This window comes from Lotus japonicus, chromosome 1, assembly GCF_012489685.1.
Source record: "Lotus japonicus ecotype B-129 chromosome 1, LjGifu_v1.2".
NCBI lineage: Eukaryota > Viridiplantae > Streptophyta > Magnoliopsida > Fabales > Fabaceae > Lotus > Lotus japonicus.
Window position 1 is genome coordinate 84627571 of NC_080041.1, and position 12898 is coordinate 84640468.

Genomic DNA, 12898 nt, shown 5'->3' on the forward strand with positions numbered 1-12898 from the left:
AAAAGTAGTCCCTTATCTAGAACCAGAATTAATATTTTTGTAGTGTCAACCGAGTCAAGCGGTTCAACTAGTGACCCAGTGGTCAGACCAGTGACCCATTGACCCAGTACCCTAACTGAATCGATCACCGGACCGAGTTTAATAACATTGTGTTTGATGTTAGTGTTAGTCATTTCTTAATTTTCAACAAGTAACTATTTTTCTTCTTTTACCATGAATTAATTTTTTTTCTGATCAATCATACTAATATGTCCATGCTGTTCCAAATTTTAACCATTATCTAAGCTGAAGCCAATTTATTTATTAAATTTCTCTTGCAATATTAACTGGGTACGTGAGATTAAAGTCTCCTCAAGAGTTTAGCTCTTGGTGAGCAAACTTTCAACTAAAAAATTTAAATAACTATTTTTAACTACTACAATCAATACTTATTGATTTAAGCTTAAGCCAATTTGAGTTAAAAAAAGAAAAAAGCTTAAGCCAATTTGATTTGATTGAACACATTTTCTATCAATTTTGGCACTTTGGAATAGGATGTTATTAAATTACTTTTGACTGTTTTTGTTTTATTTTATTATCTATTTGATTGCATATTTGAAAAAAATTATATAATTGATTTTAAAACCAGAATTCATCATGAGGAAAGCTTCCTTCTAAACGTAAAAATTAATTATGAAAAAGAAAAAGAGAGACCAATTCAAACATATTAATATGTGAGTTTGTAAATGTCATTAATGATTCTCTAAACACAAAAACTACAGATGTCAAAGGAAAATCTAAAATGATTTGCTAGGCAAACATTGATGTTTTATTTGTTCGTCGGTCAGGCAACCGAGCCGCTGACTTTTTAGCCCGATGGTATTTTTTTTTTGTTTGGATAGAGGAGGGACCTCCTGGTCTTGATGCTTTTGTAAACTCTAATGTTGTGGCTTCCATGCCTGCTTGATTTATTAGATCCATGTTTCTTTAAAAAAAAAATCTCTGATCACATTCTTGCTACAGCCTACATGTTCTCTGTTTATGTCATTACAAGTCCTTGTTTTTTTTTCTTTTCTTGACGTTCATTACAAGTCCTTGTTGAAAGGCATTAATAAAACCTCACATTAATTCAATCCTCTTCATTATTTTTATCCAATAAAGAATCATTTCATTGCCTATGTATCCGGTGAAAATTCAGAGAATTTCATCATCCACATGAATCAGATTACAAATGTCAAACACCTTATATACTTCCTTTCTTTTTGCTCTAGCAGAAAAATATGTCACTACTCTGTTTACCATGACAAAACAATCGCATTCATTCATGCTCATGCTCTAACTATCTCAACCCGACAGAAATTACACAAAGAGAAAAAACTTTGATTTGATTGAAAGACTAATTCAAAGTGTTGTTGACAATTCTCTCTTCTTGATTTTGGGGTAGAGACAACAATGCATCAGGATCAAGGAAAGAACATTGTCTGGAAACAGAGCTATAACTTTTAGGATGGTATGCTGAGATTTTCTTTCCCTTACCATCATATATCACAGGATCTTCCTCATCAGGGACACATTTTTCACCTAGTATAATAGTTTTCATCCAAACAGATTCCTCTGTTTTCAACATCCCTTTGAATTTGTCCTCCTTCTGATGAATATGTTCCCCAACCCCATTTATCGCCACTGACAAACTCCTTGGCATTTTCAGACTCAGAATTCTAAACGATGCTTTTCGTTCGGAAGTCATCTTTATCAAATTCACAGAGGGAAGCCCCTCCTTTGGTTGCAGCATAGCCGGTGGAAGAGGTAGCTCCTTTATCTGCACCTCAGGATCCTCTGTTTTTTCTGTTGTATGATGCTCTGTTTTTTCATGATGCTCTGTTTCCTGTTCCTTTGTTTGTGGTTGTGGAGTAGAATTATTCGATTCTTTTGCTATTTCTAATGGATTAGATTGCGGAGGTGGTTGTGGCGGTGATGGTTTTGATCTTCTTCTGAATCGAACACTGCATATAGCTGTGATTATGACCATGCTTGCAGCCAACCCTGCAGCGAGGAATGACAAATGTAGAAGTGGGTGTATCAACCAAGCATTGTCAACAATCACTCTTCTTCCCATGACAATAAAATTTGATTTTGAGTGATGGGTATTGCGTGATTTTCAGTTTTTTCACCACACTCTGTTTTGTGTTTTCTCTGTTTTTGAAAATTTGTCAATTACTTTCCGAGGAGATGTTTGAAGAAATTCTACATAGTCTGTGAGGACTGAGAGGTTACCTTTGCCTGCAAAGTCCTGTAGGAAAATAGAACATGGGAGATGAAATAACATGCTTTCTCTTTCTTTGGTCTTGGTGGAGTAATCCGAAACTGAATGCTTGAACTTAGGGGAGTTGATAGGAGATAAAAACATTGAAATGAGAAGGAAGAGGCAAAGTCAAAACTCAGGAGAACCATAGATGTTTTAAATTCTCTTTCCATTTTTGGCAAACTTGCCAACATTCAATCACCTTTGGAAAAGTTATATTACTTTATTCACATATCATTTTCACCTCCACCTTCATGAAATATGAAGAAATGCTAAAGAAAAAAAATAATATGATAAGTGATGTAACAAAAAATGCAGTGATAGATAGAAAAAAAAAGAGCTAAAATGAGATGAAAGAGAAATAAAAGTGTAAATGAATTATTACTCTTAACTAGGGGTGACAATATGGGTTGGCGGGCCGGGTTGGGCCCAACCCGCCACTAACCCGTCGAAATGCGGGTTGGGTTGGGCTAGCCCACTTTTGGTATTTGGGTTCAAAGTCTCAACCCAACCCATATTTTGACGGGAAAACGGGTTGGCGGGCTAGCCCACTTAGAAATGTAGTGAAATAAAAAAAGAAATGCAATGAGAAATTTTAAGCAATCTTTCACTTTTTATATGTTGACACATGAAAAAAGTAGAATTATACTTGTTCTTTATCTTTAAATGTTATGAGTTCAACTAGAAAGTCTCACCAATAGCAATAACAAAAAAATATTTATCATGTGTGGTTATTAAAAGTTGTAAAACTGTAACCTCACTAGCAACAAGAGTTTACTTTAGCCAATAACAGTCAATCAACAATTATAAAATATAATGTCGAGTAGTCATGAAAGTTTTAGACAAAACATAACCTACGAATAAGAGCAGCAGCTTATATAGGTGAATCCATTGAAGGGAGTTTTCAAAATAAATTTTTTTTTTAGTTTAGGTCTGTCGTATTATATGCGCACCTTAAAATAATCTACTGAAAGAATAAAAATAGAAAGAAATTTTAAAAAATTTCAAAAAAAAGTGAAAAATGGGTTGGCGGGCTAACCCAACCCAACCCGTCATTAACCCGCCAAAATACGGGTTGGGTTGACCCACTTTTAAATTTGGGTTCAAAATCTCAACCCAACCCGTCAAAAAAGGTGGGCCAAACGGGCTGGCCCAGAAGTAAACATAATGCTCCATTGGATAATATTTACATTTAATTTTTGTTTCATTCATAATAACCTAACGGGATGTATCTTATGGAAATAACTAGTATTTTTTACCCGTGCGATGCACGGAGGATATTCATTTATATTTATTTTGTGTGTTTTTATGATTTTTGCGTTATTTGCTAAAATATATTTTTATATTAATATATTGTTTTTATATTAGAATTGTTTAAGATTTTTATTTTTTTTGTTTGGTCGTGGCATGGTGATGGATTTAATGTGTTTGCGGTGTCTTGTCTCCCGTGTGATGACACACCACACACTTTTAACTTGTCTTGTTTTACAACCCTTGTCGTTTGTGTGTTGTCTTGGCAATATAGTGGATTGTATTCTCATTTGAGTAAACGATCGACATGTCCTGTTACACATTCTAACTGCTAGATTAATGTTTCTTATAATCATTACTGGAACATCAATTTTAGCGTTAATTGATGATTAGGTAAACTTAAAGAGTTTATTTTATTAAAAACTCATTAATTTGAGGTTAAAATAGCACGATGCTGAAAAATTAGGGATCTGTGATTTTTTAAAGGAAAGATAGATGAGTAGTTTGGAATGTAAGAGTCATCAAAAGACATGGATGTGTGATAAAAATTCATGAGGGGATGTTCAGGCTAATTCCATTGCCTATCTGTTCACCTACAATTATGTCCTCTATGCTTAGTATCTATTATAAAAAAAATAGCTCGACATATTGTTTGTGACAGTTTTTTATATCATTGTTAGTGCCATTGATAATTGTGTATTGTAAAATACGTATTTAAACTTTCATTTTAAAATATTCAATTCCCTTAGTCAAAATTGACAATAGCAAAACATTTAACCAATATTAGTTTACGTTAGAAATATATGTTTTCCAATGGGATTAATAGGTTTTTGTCCTATTTTCCGATGAAGGAAAAAAATAATTTGTCACATGAATTAAATTCTTTAATTTTTTTTCTTCATCAAGCACTTTGAAGGAGGATAACTCCTAAATGATAAAAGCTATTAATTCCTACAATGTAACCACTATTTTTATGCGTATATTTTTTATTTTAAGTATGCTAATGCCTAATTGTTAGACGTATAATCAATATGAAGTTTTAAGATTTATTTTAATCATAGTTTTTATTTTAAATTTACATTGTTGTTTTTAAAATCCTCTTGAATTTTATGTCTTTTAATTTACAAATAAAATGAAACACCATGTTAAGAATACTAATTTTATTTTATAACTTCTATATAATAGTAAACACATGTGAATAGAATTGTAAAAGTGGAAAGGTTTTTGTCCAGGATCAAATTATTTATTTTGGTGTCATCTTTAGGCACTTTGCAAGTGAGATTTAAATACATTCTTTATGGTTTCTAACTTTTTAACTTCTATATAACTCCTAATTGATATCAATTCATAATATGTAACTCCTAAAATTTTAATTTTCAATATGTTAATTAATAGATATAAAGTTATAAGACTTATAGTGATAACATTTTATCAATTTTCATTTGTCCTTATTTTAAATTTACATTGTTTAGGGTGTAAGCCCTCATTTCAACCCCCCAAAAAAATTACATTGTATATTTTTTTATTAATATATACTTGTGAGTTTTTTTTTATTTTTGTACTTTACAATAAAAATGAATTACTAAGATAAGAATAGGATTTTTATGTTATAACTTCTATGTAATTTCGAGATGATATTAATGCATAACATGTAGTGAATGATACATATGTAGTGAAAATGAGTTTTATTTTATTAACTTAATTTACATTGTTTAGGGTGTAAGCCCTCATTTCAACCCCAAAAAAAAATTACATTGTATATTTTTTTATTAATATATACTTGTGAGTTTTTATTTTTTATTTTTGTACTTTACAATAAAAATGAATTACTAAGATAAGAATAGGATTTTTATGTTATAACTTCTATGTAATTTCGAGATGATATTAATGCATAACATGTAGTGAATGATACATATGTAGTGAAAATAAGTTTTATTTTATTAACTTAATAGTTTTATTATGAATGAATAAATTTAATATTGTTTCGTTTTGAAAAAATATTGTTATTAGAACCATCAATGTGTATTGTGGAGGAACCATATATAAGAATGTTGTTCTTCCAATTAGTGTCCATTTGTATTCAACCTCTAAATGAGATTGTAGAACGTAACCGCAACATTAGTGTTTTCCTTGATAATAGCGGCTTCTAATGCTTAATTGCGATGCATAATATTGTGACAATACAATAGCTAAAGGCACACTAACAGTCTCTGCCCATTAGTCTTTGTTTCTCTCATTTTTTTGATATCTCGTTTTCTTGATCTCAGGTGCCTCACCCTCTATTTCTCACATGTTCCATAATAGAAACCTCCTTAAGAGGCAACTGCCTACAACCATATAGTAGGAAATTGTCAACGTTTGTAATTCTAATTCATTAATTGCGTCATTAACTCTATTAGTGGCCGCAGCCTCATAAGAATTGCAGTTCATTTGAATTTTTGAGCTAGTAACCTGTATGATCATGTGTTTGTCACTTTTTCTAAAATATAAATCTCCTCAAGAGTTGCTACCGTTTTTAATTCGAAGCCATTAATTTTGGTAATAAACTTCGTTAATAGCAACAAAAATTGAAGTCCGTTTAAATTCCGAAGCCAGTACCCTCCATGATCATGTTCTATTTCATCATGGAGAATCAATAAAACACGGGCAAAAGAAACATGTTGACTTGCAAATTATCATTGAGCATAACAAAGTTGAGGGGATTGGCGGAGCAATTGCTATCTAACGCAGATAAAAGGATAATGAAAATCTCAATAAAGAAAGACCCAGAAACCAATTTCCTATTTCTCTATCATGGGCACTTTTTCAAGGATGGGACACGAAATTGAAGGAGAACCTGCGCAATTGCTTGTGGTCATCTTTGCAATTGGTAGGATTGAGTTTGTAGAATAAATTATGTCTTCTAAGGGAGCAATGTCGATGTTACCACCTCACGACCCATCATGAACCATGGCCACTGCATGAGAGCCAATGAAACGTAAAGCATGTGAAATAAATGGATGAAAGGTAGTGAAAGAATTCTAAAACATCATACCTCAGTACAAACATTTGACATAGGTAATGTTAATTTAAAGAGAGAAATAAAAAGGTGTCAGCAAGCCTACCTGACAGAAACCCATTTTTCTTATTGAATAGAGACTCCCTCATCTCCTTAATTTCCTCTTCGGTTCCTGCACTTCAGCAGGTAGCAACATATCAGGACTGCTTCGTTCCAAAGAGTAGCTTCCATAAGCCCCCCATAAGCGTCGCTGCCACCATGTTGTCAACCTCCATATCAGAAAAAAAAATAAAATGAAACTAAAATAATAATAAAGGAAAAGTATCTTACATTCAGCATGTTAGGCAAGATAAGATGATATCAACTTCAAAGCTAGGAGCTCAAAAGAACCAACGGTCAAAGCCTTGCCTTGTAGTGAAAAAAGTGACAGAAAAGTATCTTACATTCAGCATCCAAGAAAGGCCCTTTAAGTTCACAAAGGCAATTAAGCTTTCCATGTAGGAATCTGAATATGTATGTCATATTAGATAGACACTCAATACTGACCAACAGGTAATAGCCTTTTGTAACTTTAATCTATAGATCAGATACAATGCAATTATAACACTCTTTGAACATTCTTTTCATGTCTTAGCTTCCTCTTCAACTTATCAACCTGAACATTAACTACAATTTTGTTCACAATATACACTTATTTGAGCTATCAGGACCAAAGGCACCAAAACTATACTTTAGGGAAAAAAAACTTCGTGTGGTGGTTCACTCATGTTGATTGAGGCTTCAAAGTTGCACTCCCAAGAAGCTGAAGTTAAATACTGAAAAATTGATTTTGGAGCACATAAGAGGTGATAAGAGTTCAGTACGGATAATGGATGGGGCAAAGCTTCAAGTTTTACAGAGGAGATAAACATTTAGTCAAGAACTACAAACATCTACACCTCATCTTCCATGGTAACTGGAAAATACTTTTAAAGCCACTCGGTTGGAATATAATCTACATGCCAAATATTAAGAGCAAAACATAACTTAAAAAACTACTCAATTGGATCATGTTCTGTAATTAGTAAATGATGCTTCAAACTGAAATAAAATTATAAAATATTTTAAAATAAGGTTAGCAGTAGGAATCTCTTACTCTGATTCTTAGCTCTCGATGTAGTTCCTTAATTGATATACCAATCAATCCAATGGCTGAGGTTAGAGCACACTCACATATGCTTCAGCAAGCAAAGTTGCCTGATCATATACTTCATCTGTTTTAGGTTCAGCCTACACAACCAATAACATAGGTAATTAAATTGTGCATAGAAAATAGGTATTAGATCGTGCAATAGTTTTGTTAACTTGAATGATTATAAAAGAACACTATTAGTTGTGAATCAAAAATAAAATTTCAAAAAATAAAATATTGCAAGATGAGAGATCTTTACTCTATGTATGCTTTCTGTGGCCAAATTGAGGCAATTGACTTCTCCCTTTAAGACCTCAAAACCATGATCCTTCAATTTTGCGGGCATCAAATAATCATTTAAGGGTGTATAAGGAGCAACTTTGGTGATGAATAAATTCCCAATATTACAGTCAACCCCCAAGCCTGCATCACAGATTGACATGAAATTTGATCAAAACTCCAACGTATATAGCCCTAACAGCTGCAGCGTAGGATGAAGAATAAAAGCTTATCTCTGGCATCATTTCCTGCCAACAACTGAACACCATCTATTTGCCATAGTTTAGTTGATAATTTTACCATCTAACTACATTTCCAGATAGTAGAAAGCATAGCCCAAAAAGACTACTACTTACCAATGCAAGTTTCAAAATAAAAACTAATGTATCTGGCCTAAAAATTGCACGACCAAGATATCTTGGCTCTGAAATAATTTTAATGTAGTCTTTAGTCTTTCCCAAAATCAGCACTATAGTGAGTGTCACTGTTTGAATGTAATGTTGAACCTAGATAGTCCTAATTCTACTATCAGCCAGATAACAGTAGCCTAAGAACTAAGGGAATCAAACATCAGAGACAAAAAAATTTGGGCCTTTCAGGGACAACAGAGAGAGAGGGAAAGAAAATTCAATACCACAATCAAGAACAATGTAGAAGAACGACACCAATGCACAAACTGGAACCCCATAATCCCAACAAAGGCGCACCAAATCTGCAGGACACGAATCACAGTGAACAATTTGAATCAAATTTGCTTAGACAAAAATCATCTCCATCACGAACAGGGAAAAAAAACAAACGGAACGAATGGATGCTTGGAGGAAGAACGAATCACAGATGTGAGAAAGAGAAACAAACCTGAAAAATTGCAGGAAAACCCAAATCGAGTATGAAAACCCTGGCACCTAGCCAACAACCACCATTGAAGGAACTATTTCCGGTGCCAAACCTCAGCCACCTCCATCACGATCAGGGAAAAAAAAGAAGGGAACGATATCAGATCAGAAAAAAAGGGAAACGATATCAGTTATGAATCCTAGCATATCACAAACGAAATCAGATAATTTCTTTCTAAATTAATAGCACAATACCACCAAAGATCAAATACATACCTAAACGGCGCAGGATCATGTGCCTAATATGCAGCAGACATGGCTTGAAGGAGCTCCAAAGAAACTCATCGACCACAAAAGAATCAAATCCGCGAGGCATATGTTGGGGGTTCTCTGTAGGAATCGAAGTGGGTGGGGGAAGTGGCGGCTCTCACGTGGGCGTAGAGGGGCTTCTGGTCGCAGATGAAGCTGATGATGAGGGTGTTCCAGACGGCGGTGGAAGGGCGAGGGAGGGTGTCGAGGAGGTGCTGGATATCAGAGGCAGACACGGAAAAGCAGTGTCAGAGAAGGTTTTAAACGAACTTGAAACCTTGAGAAACGGCTGAGAGAAGGAGAAAAGGAAGAAGGTAAGGTGAAAGGGGAAGCGTCTGTATTTTGTTGAAACTGAAAAGCGTTTCACAAATTTAATAAATCCCTTGAATGAAAGAAGGAGTGAAACTGATATGAATGAACGACTGAGATCAAACCTGAGTGAAATAAAATGACTTTTTACAAAAATATTCATGCCCAGCTTTCATAGTTATTGGAATAAATTGTTGAAGGACTTTTTTACCCCCAAGGCTGCAGAAACTCTGCTTTTATATAGATTATATAGATAGATTATAGATTATAGATTATAGATAGATTATAGATAGATATAGATATAGATAGATAGATAGATAGATATATAGATAGATAAATATTGTTATCCGAGAATTTGAGAATAAATCATGACTGTTAAATTTAATTATAAATGGTAAAGATTAAAATAATTTAATGGTCACATGACAGGTTAAAAAATACTTTAAAGTAATTTTGTCACAAATATAGGAAAAAAAACTAATGGAAAAAGTAGTTAGCTTGACTTCCTTATGACGCAGTCAATCCCCATCACAAATGAATGCTTCAATTTTTTATTTTTTTTTCGAAAGTAAAAATATATTGATTAATAAGGAAATGATAATGATGTACAACCCTCCTTAATAGGGATCAAAAAGCAGCAGAACCAACCAGCAACAACCCAACCCGCCCTAGGCACCAACAAACGAGTGCGTCAATATATTCTTCATTGGATCTACAACGAAATTCATTAATAACTCGCCCACTAGTACTAAATGTAAACTCTGATGGCACATTGGAGATGTGTATAAGCAGTATATTAACAATCATCTTGAGCAAGGCCTTATATTTTAAGAAGTTCCTCCACCACTCCAATGTGTTGAATGTGTTATTATTACCATAAAAAACACATAAACATCTTTATCAAACTAAGCTTGTAATTTTGATTTAATTGGAGGAGTCACTTCCTTTTCACACACAAGATTTATAATTTGGTCAAATCTAGTGACGAATGAAAATCTAGGTTTAATTAGAGGAGTCACTTCCTTTTCACACACAAGATCCAAGTCACCAACATTTGCAACCATAGAGGATGACTCTTAGATATGTAGAGACACATACTCATCATATAACTTTTCCAATATATTTTTTACCATATATATATATATATATATATATATATATATATATATATATATATATATATATATATATATATATATATATATATCAAGGGGAGTTAGACCGAGGATCTAAAACACTAACAATAACTAAAAGCAAAATACATTCATCCTTGTGCTTATAATAACAAAATAAACATTCACCCTTTGTCAAATTTTTCTTTCATTGGATATGTAAGATCAAACACTTCTAGAAATTTGGAAACATTCTCAACTTTGCTCCAATCATGTGAAGATGTATAATCATCATCAGGCTCTCTTTCCCTATAAAGAGAAAATGCAGCCTTGAATTTCAAAAAAATTGACAACATATGAAATGCCAAATTCCATTTTATTGGACAATTGATAATAACTTTTGAATAATGTTTCATCCACACCTCTCTTTGAGGTGGAGAGAGGTGGAATGAGGAGAGAGATATGAAGAAAAGAAAAAGTAAGAGAGAGAAAGTATGAGATGTGATAGATGATAAGATGAGAGAGATAGAAATAAAAAGAGGTGGAGATGGAGTGTTTAAAAAATGAGGTGTGTATATATCATTACTCATAACTTTCCCCTGCCAATAATTTAATTAACACAACAACAATTATATGAATTCGAACCCGAGACTTTTATTTAAGCTAAAAATAACTTCATTCGAGTTGATATACGTGATTGTCATTTGAAAAAGAACCTCCAACTAAATAGTCAATTTTTTTTCCAGAAAATAGTCAATATTCTAAAGGTTAGAAATCTAATGAGATTCATTAAGCTTTTAGAGCATTCCTCATATATGAGCTATAATTCATTCATACTTTTATTTCATCTATGATATCATTTTCTTTCTTTCTTTTTTCTTCTTTTTATCTCTTTTTTCTCCGCCTATTTCTCCTTTTTGAGGATTGTGAATGAAATTCAGGGGACACTTCAACTATGAGTCTTTCCTTTTCTTTCACTTTCTTTATATATAGTGTTAATTATTGGATTGGATAGTTAGACACTCGTGTACTCTCAATAAGACGTGGAGGTCTCTCCTTACTACTTAAGAATTTTAGTTTGGTAGTATAATTGAACGTAGTGGATGTCATGAATTATGGGGCCACATAGACACCAAAATTATTATTTTTTTTTTTGAAATGAACACCAAAATTAATTCAAACGAATAGATAATTAATTAAATGTTCAAAACACAAAACACCAACATCTCTATCTAAAACAACAACATTTTGAAAAATATGATTAGAGATTAAAACAATAAAATTTTGCACCGGGGTAGTAGTTGGAACAAACATAAACCTATATTATGTATGAAATGTTTTGGATAGTTAAATGGAGGGGCTAGTCCGCAAATCCTTAACTCTTGATTTGGTAAAGATCATTTTCTCATAGAATTTCCTTAAAAAATTGAACACATGTCTCATCCAAAAGATGCAATTCAATTTTCCTACGGTACCTACACATTTCAATTCAAACACCTACACTCATTTTAAAAGAACACCACTTTCTCGATGGGTTTATTATTAATAAACAAATTAAATAAGGAATCACTTTTGAGTTTTGAATATCAATTATCAAACGGGTGGTGGATACTTCACATTCATTTGCAAGCAATATGGATTTTTTAGCCCTTAATTTTTAAATTAAATGGTTCAAATTAATTATTAAAAAGCTGAATTGATAAAACTATTATATTCGTGCGTCTCATATTCCTTCTTCTCTATTCCAAATTAGATGAAGGATTGTTATCACTGTAAAAAAATTGACCTATGTTATGCTAAAATTCTGAAACAAACCATGACAAATATTATTTTTATAGGCTTATGAGCTTTTTTATTACAATTTTAGTTTTTTTATTTAAAATTTGTTTTAAAAACTATTTTTCAAAATAAAAGATGAAAAAACTATTTGAATGAGATGTTTTCAAACATTAAAAACTATAATTTGAAAATTAAAATAGAAAACCCATATGAGTTGTTTTAATATTTTAGTTTTAAAACTGAAAAATAAGAACGGTTTTAAAAAAAGTTGTGATAGATGAATTTTAAAAATAAAAAAATTCAAAAAAAATTCAAAAAGGTTGCGACAAAAGATTTTTATATTTATTTCACACAACTCGCGAGCTCGTAGCGAGTCAGGTTGGTTCATATTTTCTTGACTCGTCAAGACCCTCATTTGACATAACAACCCATTTTCAACCCAACCCGTGCTGGGCTGACCCATACGAGAAGGACTGACTAGAATTGACAGCTCTAATGAGTTATGGATACAAATATTGATGTTTCGTTGTCACTATGTAGAAATGATTTCAAACCTAGGATTAATTCTATTAG